The 16,626-nt window shown below is 45.6% G+C and overlaps 1 long non-coding RNA gene across 2 annotated transcripts in view; it reads right to left on the minus strand.

Moving 5' to 3' along the window:
- The window catches only part of LOC126481161 (uncharacterized), a 369,956-nt gene that overhangs the window by 48,846 nt on the left and 304,484 nt on the right, over nucleotides 1–16,626 (minus strand). For both annotated transcript variants that reach the window (XR_007587524.1, XR_007587523.1), the window contains exon 2: nucleotides 824–881. This is a non-coding gene — a long non-coding RNA (uncharacterized LOC126481161). The remainder of the gene's footprint in view (nucleotides 1–823; nucleotides 882–16,626) is intronic.

A 16,626-nucleotide genomic window follows, 5' to 3' on the forward strand; every position in this document is an offset into this window, starting at 1 on the left:
ATGGGGTGGCAATTCAAAATTTGAAGTTCAGTGTTTGGTTGAAGTTCACTGAGTGGTCTCCTTACGTCACTAACATATAAGCATCTTAGCTGCTGTACACGATTTGAGCCTTATTCAAAAGGGCGTGAAATGTTTCTCTAATCTATTTTATTTCTTACCTTTAGTCGAATCATTTAACCGTATTTTTTTTTTCAAAAATTTTGCGTTCAGTAGAAATGGTCTGACGCAGCTGTTCACGCTAGCCAGTCGTGTGCAAGACGCCTCTCTGCGTGACTACTGCAGCCTACAGTACACAGATTTATACGTGCTTACTGTGTTCAAACATTGGTCTCCCTCTGCAATCTTAGACGCGCCCCGCCCCCCTCCCCCCACTGATTCCTTCATTACCAATTTGACAATTCCATGATGCTACAGGGTGTCCTAGCAACCGATCCTTTTAGTCAAGTACTACCGAAAATGCAGCACTTAATAGCTATTCGAACTCACCCTCTAATCTTCAGCATATTTCTGTAGCCAGGAACTCTTAAGTCTTGTATTCTTTTCCTATCTGAATTGTTTATTTCTACATTTCACTTGCGTACAAGATTACACTGCAGAATAATACAATCTAAAAATACTTCCCAAGAAATTAATAGTCCACGTTAACAAATTCCTTTTTAGCTACTACAAAAAAGTAAGATTACGGTACACATTTTCTTAGTGATAACGCTGAAATACGAAATGATTACAGTTAATTCTTTTACCGTTTACGTCCAGCTGAAGGCGCGAAAACAAACGTGGTGTTGTGAGTAGTTTTCGGCAGGCAGGACGGAGCTGTACTCACCGTGCTGTCCGCTCTGTCGCAGGACCTCCATTGCGTCCTCTGTGGGCCCCGTCAGCAGCTGCAACAAACACGGCGGCGGTGGTCAGTGCTGTGTCGCCGCGATTGCCATCTCAAAGCGAAGCGCAGCGCAGAGCACAAAACAAAGCAGAGCGGCGCGGCGCCCGCCAAAAGCGAAATAAACGCGCGCTCGCATCGCTTCCTGCCCACAGCACGCGAGTGGCCGCTGCGGCCGTGTCACAGTGCGGCCTACGCTCTCTCTCTCTCTCTCTCTCTCTCTCTCTCTCTCTCTCTCTCTCTCCGTTGCTTACGGTGGTCCAGCTGAGCCCTTGCCCTCCTTCCTTTTTCCTTTTCTCCCTTTTTTCTACGTGACGAATAGTCGGTATGCATGTGATAGCTAATATGTTCCAAAACGCCGATCATAAAAGGATTGTCTTAGTGTCACTATCCTACACACAGGGTCAAAGTAATAACATTACACACTTACTGCTGCTTAGGCAAATGGAACAAATCTATTATTTCTTTTTCCTTTTGTTGTGGTTTACCGTGGTCCTTGAGGGGCTTGTGGAGGCACCATTAGTTCATGGAGGCTCCTTAGAAAACCCAAACAAGATGTTTTTGAACCATTTTTTCGAAACCAAAACTGAGCCGTGGATTCCAAGACGACTATGCACAGCAAATGGCTGGAATTTTTGCAGTGTATTCCTTAGACCTTCATCTCTAACAACCCTGATAATTTTCTTGATACATTTATCCATTTCAGAGATACAGACGTCCACATTTACGCTGCTGTGGCAGGGAAAAGAAGGGAACCAGCGGAAAAATGCTCCTATCGGAGCACAAAAGAGGCGAATTAATTTAAAAGACTGACTGAAATGTGGGGTATCAGCTGCCACATTCTATCTTCCTCAAAAGTATTGGCATGCGAACATATTAAATCTTTTTTATAATGAGAGAGGAAGACACTGGCTGTGAGAAAGAGATAGAAAAGAAATACTGGAAGATAGTAGACAGTGGTAAGGTTGTGAAAATGCGAAGGAGACAATGCCAGTGTTAGAGAAAGAGAGGGTGGCAGTGGAACAGAGCCGACACTGACAGAAAAGTGCTAAGAGGAGGAGGAGATAGTGTCAGTGGGAGAGGAACAAAGAGGACAAATGGAAGTGGATGAGAAGCAGTGATAATTAGACATAGAGTCTTTGGCGAAGACTACGGGGAAGAGAGAGATAGTGACAGTGAGAAGAGACGGCAGCATGGGAAGGAACGAATAAGACAGTAGCAGTAAGAGAGAACAAGGAGACAATGAGAGGACACCAAATTAGTAGAACAGAACGAAGGAGACTGGCTGTGAGACAGGAGACAGTGACAGAGAGACGCAAAAAGGTTATATCAATGCGTTGCGCTGAATTAGTGAAGGAGAATAGGCCAGTGGAAGTGTGTGAGTTTGAGCGACTTAAAACTATGAAGTAGTGGGCGTGAGAGAGCTACAGTTAAGGGAGCTCGTGGGTGTGAGAGGTGAGTTGCATGTCAAAAAGAGCGGTGTATATGTTCGCTTGCAAAAATTTTAAAAGTGCTGAGGGACGTAAAATGAGGCAGCTGGTACCCCACACTTTCAAGGGCACTTTCGTCTTTTTTGTGCTCCGATAGTAGCATTTTTCCCAGTTTTTTTTCATAAACATCAAATATATCAGCGTTTAACACCGATGGAGAAGAGAAGGAGCGCTGATGCTGTGTTGACGCGAATATACAGAGGGAGTCGCGTCAAAATGAACACACTTTATTTCGTGAATGTCTTAACGTCTCTAATCGACATCTTCAGCACATGGTATTGCGCAAAAGGGCAAATAATTTCGTTTTGTGGTTAATACTCTTAATGTATCAAACAAGGCATTGAAATAAATATTTTATAAAAAAACGATGTTTATACTTTTCTGAACGACAGTCGAAAGTTCTTGAACAGACAGAAACAGTGATATAACTCCTGTTAATATTGACGTTAAAACTTCTCGGAAACGTGGGCCAAATTCCCGCTGAAACTGAAAGGAAATGTTACCAGAGTCTTCTGTTACGGTGTAAAAACCGCCAAATGGGACTCTCATAAAAATATGATCACTTTGCCGGCCGGTGTGACCGAGCGGTTCTAGCCACTTCAGTCTGGAACCGAGCGATCGCTATGGTCGCAGGTTCGAATCCTGCCTCGGGCATGGATGTGTGTGATGTCCATAGGTTAGTTAGGTTTAAGTAGTTCTAAGTTCTAGGGGACTGATGACCTAAGATGTTAAGTTCCATAGCGCTCAGAGCCATTTGAACCATATGATCACTTAAACGTGAGTTCGTACAAGCATATGAAATAATTTTCCTAAGCCTTTTCTGTTGTGCTGAAAGACAGCATATAGTTGCACAATCTAAACTGATCACCTTTCTATGTCATACGAAGTAGGGCCCAGAGGCAATACATTTGATCATAGTTGCAAGCAGAACTGGCTTTTTACGATTCGGAGCATGGTATGTAAGATCTCTTAATCCGGTAGATAGGCAAGATAACTTAGAAAGGAATATAGGCGGGTTACAGTTTCACACAAAATCAAATAGGAGTAATGCAGTAACAGTTTTAATAATGAATAAGAAAACAGTAATGCAGGTAAGCTACCATGAACAGCATAGTGAACGTGTTGCCCTAGTCAAGGGAGACGCATAACACTCACCTCAGTCTAGCTCTTCAGATGATGAAGAGATTGAGAGACTGTATGGTGAGATAAAATAAAGGAGATAAAAACTCAATTGTGATATGTGACAGGAATTCAATATAAGGAAAAGAAGACAAGGGAAAAATAACAGGAAAACATGGACTGGGGCAAGGTAATGAAAGAGGAATCTGCCCGATAGAATTTTACATGGAACAAAATTCAGTCATTACTAACGCTTTGCTTAAGAATCAGTGTAGGTGAAAGACACCTGGGGCACTGAGAAGATTAAGACTTATTATGTAATGGAAAGGCAGTGTGGACTCTAACCCCAATTTCTTTGTTATGAACAGTACACTAAAATAGATGAAATCGCAAAAAGGTAGGAACTTATGAAGATGCGACTAGAATAAATTGAAGGAACCAGAGGTTGTCGAGAGTTCACAGGAAGTACCAGCGAAAACTGGACAGAAACAGGAGAAAGGAGGGTAAGAGAAGTCGAATGGTTAGCTTTGAGAGACGAAGTAGGGAAGTGAGCAGAAGATCACATAGGCAAAAAGACAAGGCCTAGTAGAAATCAGTGGATAACACAGTGAATATTAAATCTAACTGACGAAAGAACAAATTATAAAAATGCAGCAAACGAATCAGGCGAAAGTGAATACATACGCCTACAGACGCCTAAAAAATGCGATCCACGGGGAGTGCAAAATGCCTAAGCAGGAATGGATAGAAGACGAATGCAAGGCTGTCAATCATGAATAACTAAGGGAAGGTAGACGCCGCCTACAGGACATTAAAGAGAAACTTGAGGAGTGCACAAGTAAGCAACGAAGTGAAAGCTGAAATGTGGAAGGAATATACACTGAGGTGACAAATATCGTGTCGGACCTCGTTTTGCTGGGCGTAGTGGAGCAGCTCGATGTACGGATTGAACAAGTCGTTGGAAGTCCCCTAAAGAAATATTGAGCTATGCTGCCTCTATAGACGTCCATAACTGAGAAAGTGTTGCTAGTGCAGGCTTTTGTGAACAAACTGACCTCTCGACTGTGTCCCAAAAATATTCCATGGAACTCATGTCGGGCGGTCTGGGTGGCTAAATCATTCGCTCGAACTGTCAAACCAATCGCGAACAATTGTGGTCCGGTGACATGGCGCATTTCCATCCATAACATGCAGTCCTTGACTGACTGCATATGGTATCCAAGTAGCAGAACATAACCATTTCCAGTCAATACCGGTTCAGCTGGACCAGAGGATCCACACTCGAAACCTACCATCAGTTGTTACCAACTGAAATCTGGACGCATCTGACCAGGCCACGGTTTTTCAGTCTTATATGGTCCAACCGAAATGGTCGCGACCAAGGAAATGAGCTGCAGGCGATGTGCTGTCTGCAAAGGCACTCGCGTCGGTCGTTTGCTGCCATAGCCCACTGCCGCCACATTCCGCCGCACTCTCCCAACGGATACGTTCGTGGTACGTCCCACATTGATTTCTGCGGTTATTTAACGCAGTGTTCCTTGTCTGTTAGCACTGACGACTCTACTAAAACGCCGCTGTTCTTGTCGTTAAATGAAATCCTATCGGTCACTGAGTTGTCCGTGGGGAGAGATAATGCCTGAAATGAGGTATTGTCGCCACACTCTTGACTCTGTGGATCTCTGAATATTGAACTCCCTATTTCCGAAATGGAATGTCCCACGCGTCTAGCTCCAATTGCTATTCCGTGTTCAAAGTCTGTTAATTCTGCCGTGCGGCTATAACCACGTCCGAAACCTTTTCAAATGAATCACTTGAGTACAAATGACAGTTGCGCCTATGCACTACCCTTTTATAACTTGTGTACGCGGTACTACCGCTATCTATATACAGGGTGTACATAAAGTCCGGGAACACTTCCAGTTGTTTATTGCACAAGAACTAAACATTGTACTTACTGTATTTCATACATATTACATTTTGAAGAGAAACTCTTTTTTTATTATTTATTTTGAGATTTTCCTCACTACAGAGGCTTATCTCCAACACAATAATTTACTTGGAAATTACAAATTCAAACAATAAACGTTCTTAAACTATATTTTCAAAATATTCCTCCAGGTGTTTCGATCTTGTGTGTCCTCTTCCTCTGCGCCCATTCTCCTCATTGTGTGCTGTACATTCTGGAGTCAGGTGATCATAGGTCGTCCTCTTCTTCTTCTCCCCTCCGGTTCCCACTCCAGTATCAATTTTGGTATTCTGGTTTTCTCCATTCGCCGTACATGCCCGTACCACTGTAATTTCTTCCTATCCATTACGTCATATATTCTTTCTTTTATTTCCATTCTCCTTATTATTTCGGTGTTCCTTATCTTTTCTTTCCTGGAGATTCTTGCCGATCTTCTCCAAAAGTCCATCTCTAGAGCTTGTAATTTTTTAATGTGCTTCATGTTAATTGTCCAGGTCTCCGTTCCATACAGAACCACACTCTCTAATATGGATTTGTATATTAATCTTTTAGTTCTTCTCATTACGTTCCTGCTCCATAAGATTGAGTTAAGCATTCTAATGACCCTCCGTCCGCTACTAATTCTTTTATTGATTTCTGACTCTGATTTTCCCTCCATTTCTAAAATGGATCCCAAATAACAGAAAGTGTTTATTTTTTTGATTTTCTTTCCTTCAACGTATAGCTCATCTGAATCATTAGTCAAGTATTCTGTATTTTGGTAATTAATACTCTGAAAGAACCATGATTGACCCGGCTGACGTCAATACGCTCCCACTCTTTTGGCAACAAAACCCTATTTTCATCTCCGTTCAATGCGTCGGCCTTACACCACCGTACTGAGAGGGTCTGTATGCCCTCATGGTACCACTCTACTGGTCGACAGCGTGGCCAGCGTCCTGCTGCATTAATGAGCTTCGCCTCACTTGCGTACTGTTTACCGCGGAGAGCATACTTCATTGAACCAAACAGATCGAAGTCGGAAGGTGCGAGATCCGGCCTGTAGGGTGGCTGACGAAAAATTGTCATATGAAGTTTTGTGAGCTCCTCTCGGGTGCGCAACATCTTGTGAGGTCTTGCGTTGTCGTGGAGAAGGGGAAGTTCGCTTGCATTTTTGTGGCGACGAATACGCCGAAGTTGTTTCTTCAATTTCCTGAGAGTAGTACAACACACTTCAGAGTTGATCGTTGTACCGTGGAAATGAAATGAGCGTTTGGCGTCATTGGCCAGGAGGCCCCTTACGGGACCGGTCCGGCCGCCTGGGTGCAGGTCTTATTACATTCGACGCCACATTGGGCGACATACGCGCCGGATGGGGACGAATTGATGATGAAGACAACACAACACCCAGTCCCGGAGCGGAGAAAATCCCTGACCCAGCCGGGAATCGAAACCGGGCCCCTTAGGACGCCAGTCCGTCACGCTGACCATTCAGCTATCGGGGCGGACATCATTGTACCATAGAGGAGGACATCAAACGGAATAACCCCTGCAGAATCCCAGAAGACCGTCGCCATGACTTGAGCGGCTGAGGGTGCGGCTTTGAACTTTTTCTTCGGACGAGAGGTGGACTGGCGCCATGGATTGCCGTTTTGTTTCCGTCAAGCTGCTGCAATATACCGGACAAAAGGAGGTCCGACACGATATTGGGAGGTATCCCGTGACTATTGTCACCTCGGTGTATAAAACATGTCGGCGGGATGCGGACAAGAGTCAGTCGTCGTCGTAATGCGGAAACGGACCGATTTATCTGATATCGAAAAGGTCACGATCATTGGCTTTCAGGCCAGTGGTGAAAGCATTCCGAAACGGCGAAGTCACAAACTGTTCGCAGGCTGCCGTGGTTAAAGTATACCGTGGATGCCAAAATGGCGCTATCCAAAAGTGGCGCTATCCAAAAGTGATGATATCCAAAGGCCATAGATAACAGGAATGAACGACGGCTGCGGAGTTTTATACTGGTGAATCTGGTGAATAGACGAGCAACTGTCCCCGCCCCCGCCCCCCCCCCCCCCCAGGTGAACCAATGGGCTACCAACAATGTCTCCCCAACGAACGCTCATCGAGCATTGCTGCGTATGGGCGTCCGCATCAGGCGTGTGGTTAATGCACCCATGTTGACTGCTGTTCATCGGCGACGAAGGCTGGAGGTTGCACACCAATACCACAACTGGATGTCCACTGAACGGCGACAGGTGTCCTTTCCAGATGAATCACGTTTTATGCTTCATTGGACGGATGGCCGTAGACGTGTACGGCGCGAAACATCTGAAAGAGCAAACGCATGGCCAGAGGAGGGAGAGTTATGTTTGTGGAAGGCACAATGGATCAACACAAGTATTCATCTATCCTAGGAGACCATGTCCACCCCACATGCAGTTTGTTTTTTCTCAGCGCTATGGCCTCTACCATCAAGAGAATGCAATGTATCATACAGCTCGCAGTGTACGTGCATGGTTCGAAGAGCACCACGATGAGTTAACTGTACTCTCCTGGCCACCAAACTCCCAGGATTTAAATCCAATGGAGAATCTGTGGGACCACCTTGATCAGGCTGTTTGCGCCATGGATGCTCAACTGGAAAGCTAGCGCAGCCGGCCACGGCGCTGGAGTCGGTATGTCTCAACATCCCTGTCGGTACCGTCAGGAAACCTCTCTTCCTACATATCTCGCAACGGTCCACTCAGCAAAAGTTGGTAATTCAGGCTATTGACAGGTGGTCACATTATTGTGGCTAGACAGTGTACCTCTGAGGGACTGCACAGTTTTCGATTTTTTTTGTTGCAGCTACGCGTCTAACGTATTTCGATCATACACGACAGCATTAATTTTTCAATGGAAGTACCAGATTCCAAAACGAAACGAAAATAATCTTAAGGTTTCGGCGTGTCCCCTCCCTCACGTACTTGCAGGAACGGGGGGTTTCGTTCCAGAAATGGCCGTGGCCGGCCTGAAAGCAGAAAGGAAGGCGCCACAGTGATAAAGGGTTCTACAAAATAGCATAGTAGGTAGCCAGACATGAAAATGAGCTAATGCAGTGTTCAACAAACACAGGGGTCGAAACAAAAGGGGAACCATGGCCACAATATATGAGTAGTAACGTTTACTGTACAAAACAGGTATTGTATTACACGGATTCGTGGCAATCATTTAACAGAAAAATGACCGCAGGTGGACAATAGGGTCTGTCCCTACCACAAGCAAGGTGGTTAGGAACGACCACTACTCATCTAACTACACTCATGCTCATAAATAAAGGATAATTGTAGAATGTGGTGTCACACAACGAGGCACTACACAAAACTGGCACTAATAGCATAGGCACATAGAGAACACACACGACACAGATCTGTAAGTGCACGGTATTGGTGATAAGTTGAGAAAACCGTCCCGAAACACATGTGCTACAAAACGCCACTGTTTCCTGCGCATGTACCCCAACATCAGAATGGGATATGAGCACCATACACACGTACACAGGCCGCACAACGGGTTGGCATACTCTGGATCAGCTGGTCGAGCTGCTGCTGGGGTATAGCCTTCCATTCTTGCACCAGTGCCTGTCGGAGCTCCTGAAATGTCCTAGGGGTTTGAAGACGTGCAGCGATACATTGACCGAGAGCATCCCAGACGTGCTCGATGGGGTTTAGGTCTGGAGAACAGGCAGGCCATTCCATTCGCCTGATATCTTCTGTTTCAAGGTACTCCTCCACGATGGCAGCTCGGTGGGGCCGTGCGTTATCATCCATCAGGAGGAAGGAGGGACCCACTGCACCCCTGAAAAGGCGGACATACTGGTGCAAAATGACGTCCCGATACACCTGACCTGTTACAGTTCCTCTGTCAAAGACATGCAGGGGTGTACGTGCGCTAATCATAATCCCACCCCACACAATCAAACCATGACCTCCATACAGGTCTCTTTCAAGGACATTAAGTAGTTGGTATCTGGTTCCTGGTTCATGCCAGATGAAAACCCGGCGAGAATCACTGTTCTGACTATACCTGGACTCGTCCGTGAACATAACCTGGGACCACTGTTCCAATGACCAGGCTTTACGGGCTCTCCTGTGACCAGGGGTCAGTGGAATGCACGTTACAGGTCTCCGAGGGAATAAACCATGTCTGTTCAGTCGTCTGTGTGTCTGTAGACAACTGTTCCAGTGGCTGCGGTAAGGTCCCGAGCGAGGATACCAGCAGTGGTGGCCGTTGCGGGCACTGATGGTTAGATATCGATCTTCTTGTGGTGTTGTAGACTGTGGACGTCCAGTACTGTAGCTCCTGGACACGTTTCCTGTCTGCTGGAATCGTTGCCATAATCTTGAGATCACAGTTTGTAGCATCTGCTGTATTTGACCAGCCTCCAGTCGCCCTAGTATTCTAACCCTCATAACGTTATCTATATGTGTTATTTGATCCATTTTCAACAACAGTCACCATTAGTACGTCTGAAAACGTCTGCACACTTACTCGCTGCACTGTACTCTGACATGCATCAACACACCTCTGCGTATGTGGACTGCAGCCAGCGCCACCGTGCAACGACTGCAGGTCAAATGCACCGCATGGTCATACGCCGAGGCGATTTAAACCCGCAAACCGCCCACCAGAGCGTTGTTTCACCATATATCAGCATTATCCTTAATTTATGAGCAGGAGTGTAGTAGATTATCTGACTATAGCTTATTCCTGGCAGGAAGAACATTTAGTCACACTAAAATTAAAACTCACAAAGGCCAAAAATATGTACAGTATGTTGGAAAGAGCAATGGGTGCCCTAATGAGAATGAGACGTCACCTGGATATGGAATTGCCTGTTACCTGGTTTGGTCGACAGGTCTGGAGCGTAGGCGGCAGCGCGACTAAGTCACGAGTTGCAGTGGCCTGGGCGGCGGTGGGTGGTTAAGAGAATCGAGAGACCAGGAGGGATGCCCTAGGGTTATGGCCACTCTACTAATGGTTCATCTTTGCCCTAACCAGAACGACTAGTCCCCACAAGTACACTCCTGGAAATGGAAAAAAGAACACATTGACACCGGTGTGTCAGACCCACCATACTTGCTCCGGACTCTGCGAGAGGGCTGTACAAGCAATGATCACACGCACGGCACAGCGGACACACCAGGAACCGCGGTGTTGGCCGTCGAATGGCGCTAGCTGCGCAGCATTTGTGCACCGCCGCCGTCAGTGTCAGCCAGTTTGCCGTGTCATACGGAGCTCCATCGCAGTCTTTAACACTGGTAGCATGCCGCGACAGCGTGGACGTGAACCGTATGTGCAGTTGACGGACTTTGAGCGAGGGCGTATAGTGGGCATGCGGGAGGCCGGGTGGACGTACCGCCGAATTGCTCAACACGTGGGGCGTGAGGTCTCCACAGTACCTCGATGTTGTCGCCAGTGGTCGGCGGAAGGTGCACGTGCCCGTCGACCTGGGACCGGACCGCAGCGACCCACGGATGCACGCCAAGACCGTAGGATCCTACGCAGTGCCGTAGGGGACCGCACCGCCACTTCCCAGCAAATTAGGGACACTGTTGCTCCTGGGGTATCGGTGAGGACCATTCGCAACCGTTTCCATGAAGCTTGGCTACGGTCCCGCACACCTTTAGGCCGTCTTCCGCTCACGCCCCAACATCGTGCAGCCCGCCTCCAGTGGTGTAGCGACAGGCGTGAATGGAGGGACGAATGGAGACGTGTCGTCTTCAGCGATGAGAGTCGCTTCTGCCTTGGTGCCAATGATGGTCGTATGCGTGTTTGGCGCCGTGCAGGTGAGCGCCACAATCAGGACTGCATACGACCGAGGCACACAGGGCCAACACCCGGCATCATGGTGTGGGGAGCGATCTCCTACACTGGCCGTACACCACTGGTGATCGTCGAGGGGACACTGAATAGTGCACGGTACATCCAAACCGTCATCGAACCCATCGTTCTACCATTCCTAGACCGGCAAGGGAACTTGCTGTTCCAACAGGACAATGCACGTCCGCATGTATCCCGTGCCACCCAACGCGCTCTAGAAGGTGTAAGTCAACTACCCTGGCCAGCAAGATCTCCGGATCTGTCCCCCATTGAGCATGTTTGGGACTGGATGAAGCGTCGTCTCACGCGGTCTGCACGTCCAGCACGAACGCTGGTCCAACTGAGGCGCCAGGTGGAAATGGCATGGCAAGCCGTTCCACAGGACTACATCCAGCATCTCTACGATCGTCTCCATGGGAGAATAGCAGCCTGCATTGCTGCGAAAGGTGGATATACACTGTACTAGTGCCGACATTGTGCATGCTCTGTTGCCTGTGTCTATGTGCCTATGGTTCTGTCAGTGTGATCATGTGATGTATCTGACCCCAGGAATGTGTCAATAAAGTTTCCCCTTCCTGGGACAATGAATTCACGGTGTTCTTATTTCAATTTCCAGGAGTGTATCTAAATCGAACAAAGCGCAAGCACAAAGTCAGATCGAGTCGTGGTGTAGACGCACTTTCATCAGCTCGGTTTCCAAAAAAACAGGAGACTGCACTCACGCTACCAGACCCCAGCAGACCATGGAGGGACGGTGCTGACTGCACCCGCTTGGTACCTACTGTAAGTGGCGCAGGAAAGCCTAACGAACTAGCCACTTTGAAACGAGCAACGATTGCTTCTTATTATGGTTTTAATTACTGAATTAGTGATTAGTGCCATTAAATCGAAACTTCGCATACAGCAACTTCTGTGTTACTAACAGTTCTCCTTGCACAATCCAACGAGATTAAACAATAAAATTGACCACAAAGATTCATTGAATCTAAACTAAGTAACGTATCAAAATTTAAAATGAGTGGGTACATTCCTTTAAAGTTGAAATGTTATTATTTAATGGAAAGCCCTCACTATTTGACGTGCTTCAACACGGCGTGAATGTGGATTTCCAAGGAAAATATCGCGTCTGTCCTTGACTCCATTCCATGATTTTAGTCATTCTCATTACAGCACATGAAGATTTTCTGAGTCGTCACTCTTCTGACTGGTTTCAGAGCAGCACTTGCAACCTGCGTCCTCAGCTATTTGCTGGATGTATCCCAATCTTCAGATTTTATCCTCTACAGCTCCCTCTAGTACCATGGAAGTTGTTCCTTGATGTCTTAACAGATGTTCTATCATTCTGTTCCTTCTTCTTCTCAATGTTTTCCACATATTACTTTCCTCGCCGATTCTGCGGAGAACTTCCTCAGTTCCTGCCTTATCAGTCCACCGTGACTGAATTCTTCAAGCCTGAATAATGTAACGCATAAGTCTCCTCGAATCACTTAATCGTCACGTCGTTGATTGGCATCTGTGATGGGTCGTGTAGACTGGCCTATGCACGGTTTATCTGCAGTGCCCGTTTCTCCGTTTCCAAACCTCTTTATCCAGCGTAGCACGTTACAGTGTTCCCATACGGTTTCTTAGTGGCCGAGGTTAAAACAACTTTAAAATCATGGGTCAAGAAGCAAAATATTTTTTTTTCCGAAATTGTTTTCATGACTTGGTTAACGATGGCGCAAATGCTTAGCAATGAATGGTGGCTATGTTGAACGGTAGTGTTGTGCAGAGGATAATTCAGGCTATGATCAGCACTAATTGCGCTTTTATATGTTGAATCATTAAATTATTTACAACACAAAAAGCACTCCTTTTTTACGCACCCTCATATCTAACCTTATATGTCTAATTCATTTCAGTCATATGTATTCTTCTTAGCGTTATAATTTCTCATATCTTCAGTACAGACTGAAACTGCATTCATAACTTTAATTGTACTACACAGCATGATTCAGCTGCCCCTACCGATGTCGATTTATGAAACCCGCAGCGTTATATCTGGCCTTCAAAAAACACGCGCGGGGTTTTCATGTTCTCACTCACTACGTGCAAACTGTTAGGGCTATAGGGAAATTGAACAGGTTCTTTTTGTAGGAAATTTGACATAGTTAAATTTTATACTGGGATACGTTTTCGCTGGAGGCCACGCTTTTCGAATAACTAAAAAAAAAAAAAAAAAATACAAAATTGATCTTCAAGCGCACCTCCACCAGTCATTTCTCACCAGTCAGGACTTCTCGTATGTTATTTGAGGCACTCCCTCCCCTCACTAAAATTTCCGACTACACCAGTTATTTCTGATATTCGAATTTTTTTCGTCTCTGTTGTCTGGGCTGTTACGCCACCAGCATAACGGGCCAGCTATTTCGTTATCATATTATTAATTTAAATGTGCCCAAGAGGGCAATGAAAGAAAGACGTTAGCGTAATTAGTCTCAGCGTTAGCGTTTACGAAAGTTAATTCGATCCAGGCTTAGTTCTTAGAAGCATAGTAGTTGCATAGTCAGAAGGGTTGACGCATACATCGATGTAATTGTTTATCCTATACACTCAAAATTCACAAAACTGTTAGTTAAAATTTACACAAACATCAGTTTTCCAATTTCTAACTGCTCGACTAAGTAGGTGGTGTAATAAGGCCACTCAATAAAGACCAAAGGTCGAATGGGGGGAATAATTCGTGTAGCAGTAAATTTTTGTGCAATGGTAGGAGGGAGTGCTGTGAACAACATACTAGAAATCCTGTCCAGCGGAGTCTGTGTGTGAGAATGGGGGTGCTTTTGAAGGTGTCTTTCGTACGTTTTTTCGAATAACTCGAAAACTATGACCTCTAGCGAAAACGTATCCCAGTACAAAATTTAACTTACATTAAATTTCAAGGCCAAAAACGGATAGCGCTTTTAGGAGTCGGGAGAATGAGTATGAATAAATAAGTAAATTTCCTACAGAACCGTCCTGTTCGTTTTTTCCTGTAGGACTAATATGAAAATTTCCCGCGTTGTTTTTGAACACCAGATATAACACAACGGGATGCATAAAACGACATCGGTAGGGGCTGCTGAATCATTCTATATAGGCATTATAATCAGGGCATACAAGCACCGCGATCGGGCCTACGAGGACAGGGAGCAACTTTCTCATGGACGTCTGCTGCTGCCGGCAGCTCGTGTGCCGTATCACAATCTCGGAAGGCTGAATCTGATCTGATTCGTTCCGTGGCGGGGGGCCAGATGCCTCCAGCCTACGATTCCATCAGGCGACGCAGCTCCAAGGGACGGGGGGATATTCCCCAATGTAATCGCGGAGCGATATATTTCAGATATAACGTTTCAAGCCCGTGGACATTTGCTGTGTAGTGGTTTGAAGGAAATTATATTTATGAAAGTCTGATAAAAACATTTTGTTAACACAACTCGGCATTTTGTGTTTTCTTTCCCCATTCCTTTTTTCTCCAAAGCAGTATTTCATTTTCCGTCTCAAAACGTCAGTTCTTTTTTTTTCCTCACTTACAGGCACTTCTTTGTTTTCTTATTTCACTCGGAAATCCCGCAGAAGTGCTTTTTTACCTGTTTACCTGCATATATGTATAGGGTGTTTGGGTATAAATGTAGCTATTTCTATTGATGACTGAGGACAGTGTCATGAGCAATATTCTATCGGTATTTACTTCATCTGCAGAGTAATAATTATAGCTGTTACAAATGGTATGGCCGCGCAGAGTGACCGCGCGGTTAGAGGCGCCATGTCATGGATTGCGTGGTACCCCGCCGGTGGTTCGAGTCCTCCCTCGGGCATGGGTGTGTGTGTTGTCCTTAGCGTAAGTTAGATGAAGTTAGTTTGAGTAGTGTGTAAGTCTAGGGACCGATGACCTCAGCAGTTTGGTCCCTTAATAATTCAACACATTTGAACATTTTTGAACGAGTTTAGGTTAGTTATTACCTCCAAGTGCGCATGGTACAAGCAAACCGTTTATTTTCCCCTGGACAGCAGGTCAGGTATTAAAGTGTGGACGCGTCGAATCAAAACGGAGAGTCTGTACTGCCAGGCTTATTTTTGGTGCAGTTACAACCCCGCAGAAAACATCAGGTAGTAAATTGTGAAGTGTCTGGGGGAAGGCTGTTAGGTGCAGAGAAAAATCAACTAACGCACTGAAGTTGGTATATCTTAAGGTACTAATGATCACAATAACTTTACATATACTCCCAACACTACGTATATTTAAAAAATGAACTGTAGTTATGGCAGCGATTTTCTGCGAATTCTGTTGTGTGGAAAGCGTGAACAATAGATTTAATCAGTGAACGCGGGAAAAAAGGCCACAACTTTTGCACGAAATGGAGTCGTTTTGTTCAAATGGTTCAAATGGCTCTGAGCACTATGGGACTCAACTGCTGAGGTCATTAGTCCCCTAGAACTTAGAACTAGTTAAACCTAACTAACCTAAGGACATCACAAACATCCATGCCCGAGGCAGGATTCGAACCTGCGACCGTAGCGGTCTTGCTGTTCCAGACTGCAGCGCCTTTAACCGCACGGCCACTTCGGCCGGCGTCGTTTTGTTCAAAAAGAATTCTAGGTAGAGCTGATGCTCAGATTGATGCTGCTTTGGTTACTGTCTGTAAGATCTTAGGCGGGGCTTCGCACTGTCGTTTTGTGGACGAAATACGAGCTTACCGAGTGTCAGACCACATTTGTCAGTGAATTCAGGACTTCCTTGCTGATAGAACTCAATATGTCACTTTTAACAGAACAAAAAAGACAAATGTGAAAGCAATTTTGAGAGCACCTCAAGGAACTATTATAGGGCCGCTGTTTCTTACAATATGTATACATACTGTAGAGGGGACAACTTCGGCAGATCCATGAGGCTTTTCGCGAATGATGCTGTTGTCCGTACGACTGCAGCAACACCAGAAGACCCAGTTGCAGGAAAGTCTGCAGGGGATGGATAACTGATGCAGGAACCGGCAGTTGACCTGGGACTTAAACAACTGTAACGCACTGCCCACAGACGCAGAACTATTGCGGACAAATCGTTGCAAACAGTAACCCCGCAAAATACCTAGGAGCAACAATACGGGGTTACCTAAAGTGGAATAACCACTTAAACACAAGCAGCAGGAAAAGGAGATGCTAGACCGATACTCATTTAATCTCAAGGAAATTTATTTCACTCGCGAAAGAAATAGTTTAGAAAATTTATTTGGTCATTTCTTGAGCATTGTTTGTCAGTTATTTCCTCACATGGTCAAGGTGGAGATAAGCGTTCTATGAAAATGTTGAACGTTAAA

The sequence above is a fragment of the Schistocerca serialis genome, chromosome 5 (genome assembly GCF_023864345.2).
Source record: "Schistocerca serialis cubense isolate TAMUIC-IGC-003099 chromosome 5, iqSchSeri2.2, whole genome shotgun sequence".
Taxonomy (NCBI): Eukaryota; Metazoa; Arthropoda; class Insecta; order Orthoptera; family Acrididae; genus Schistocerca; species Schistocerca serialis.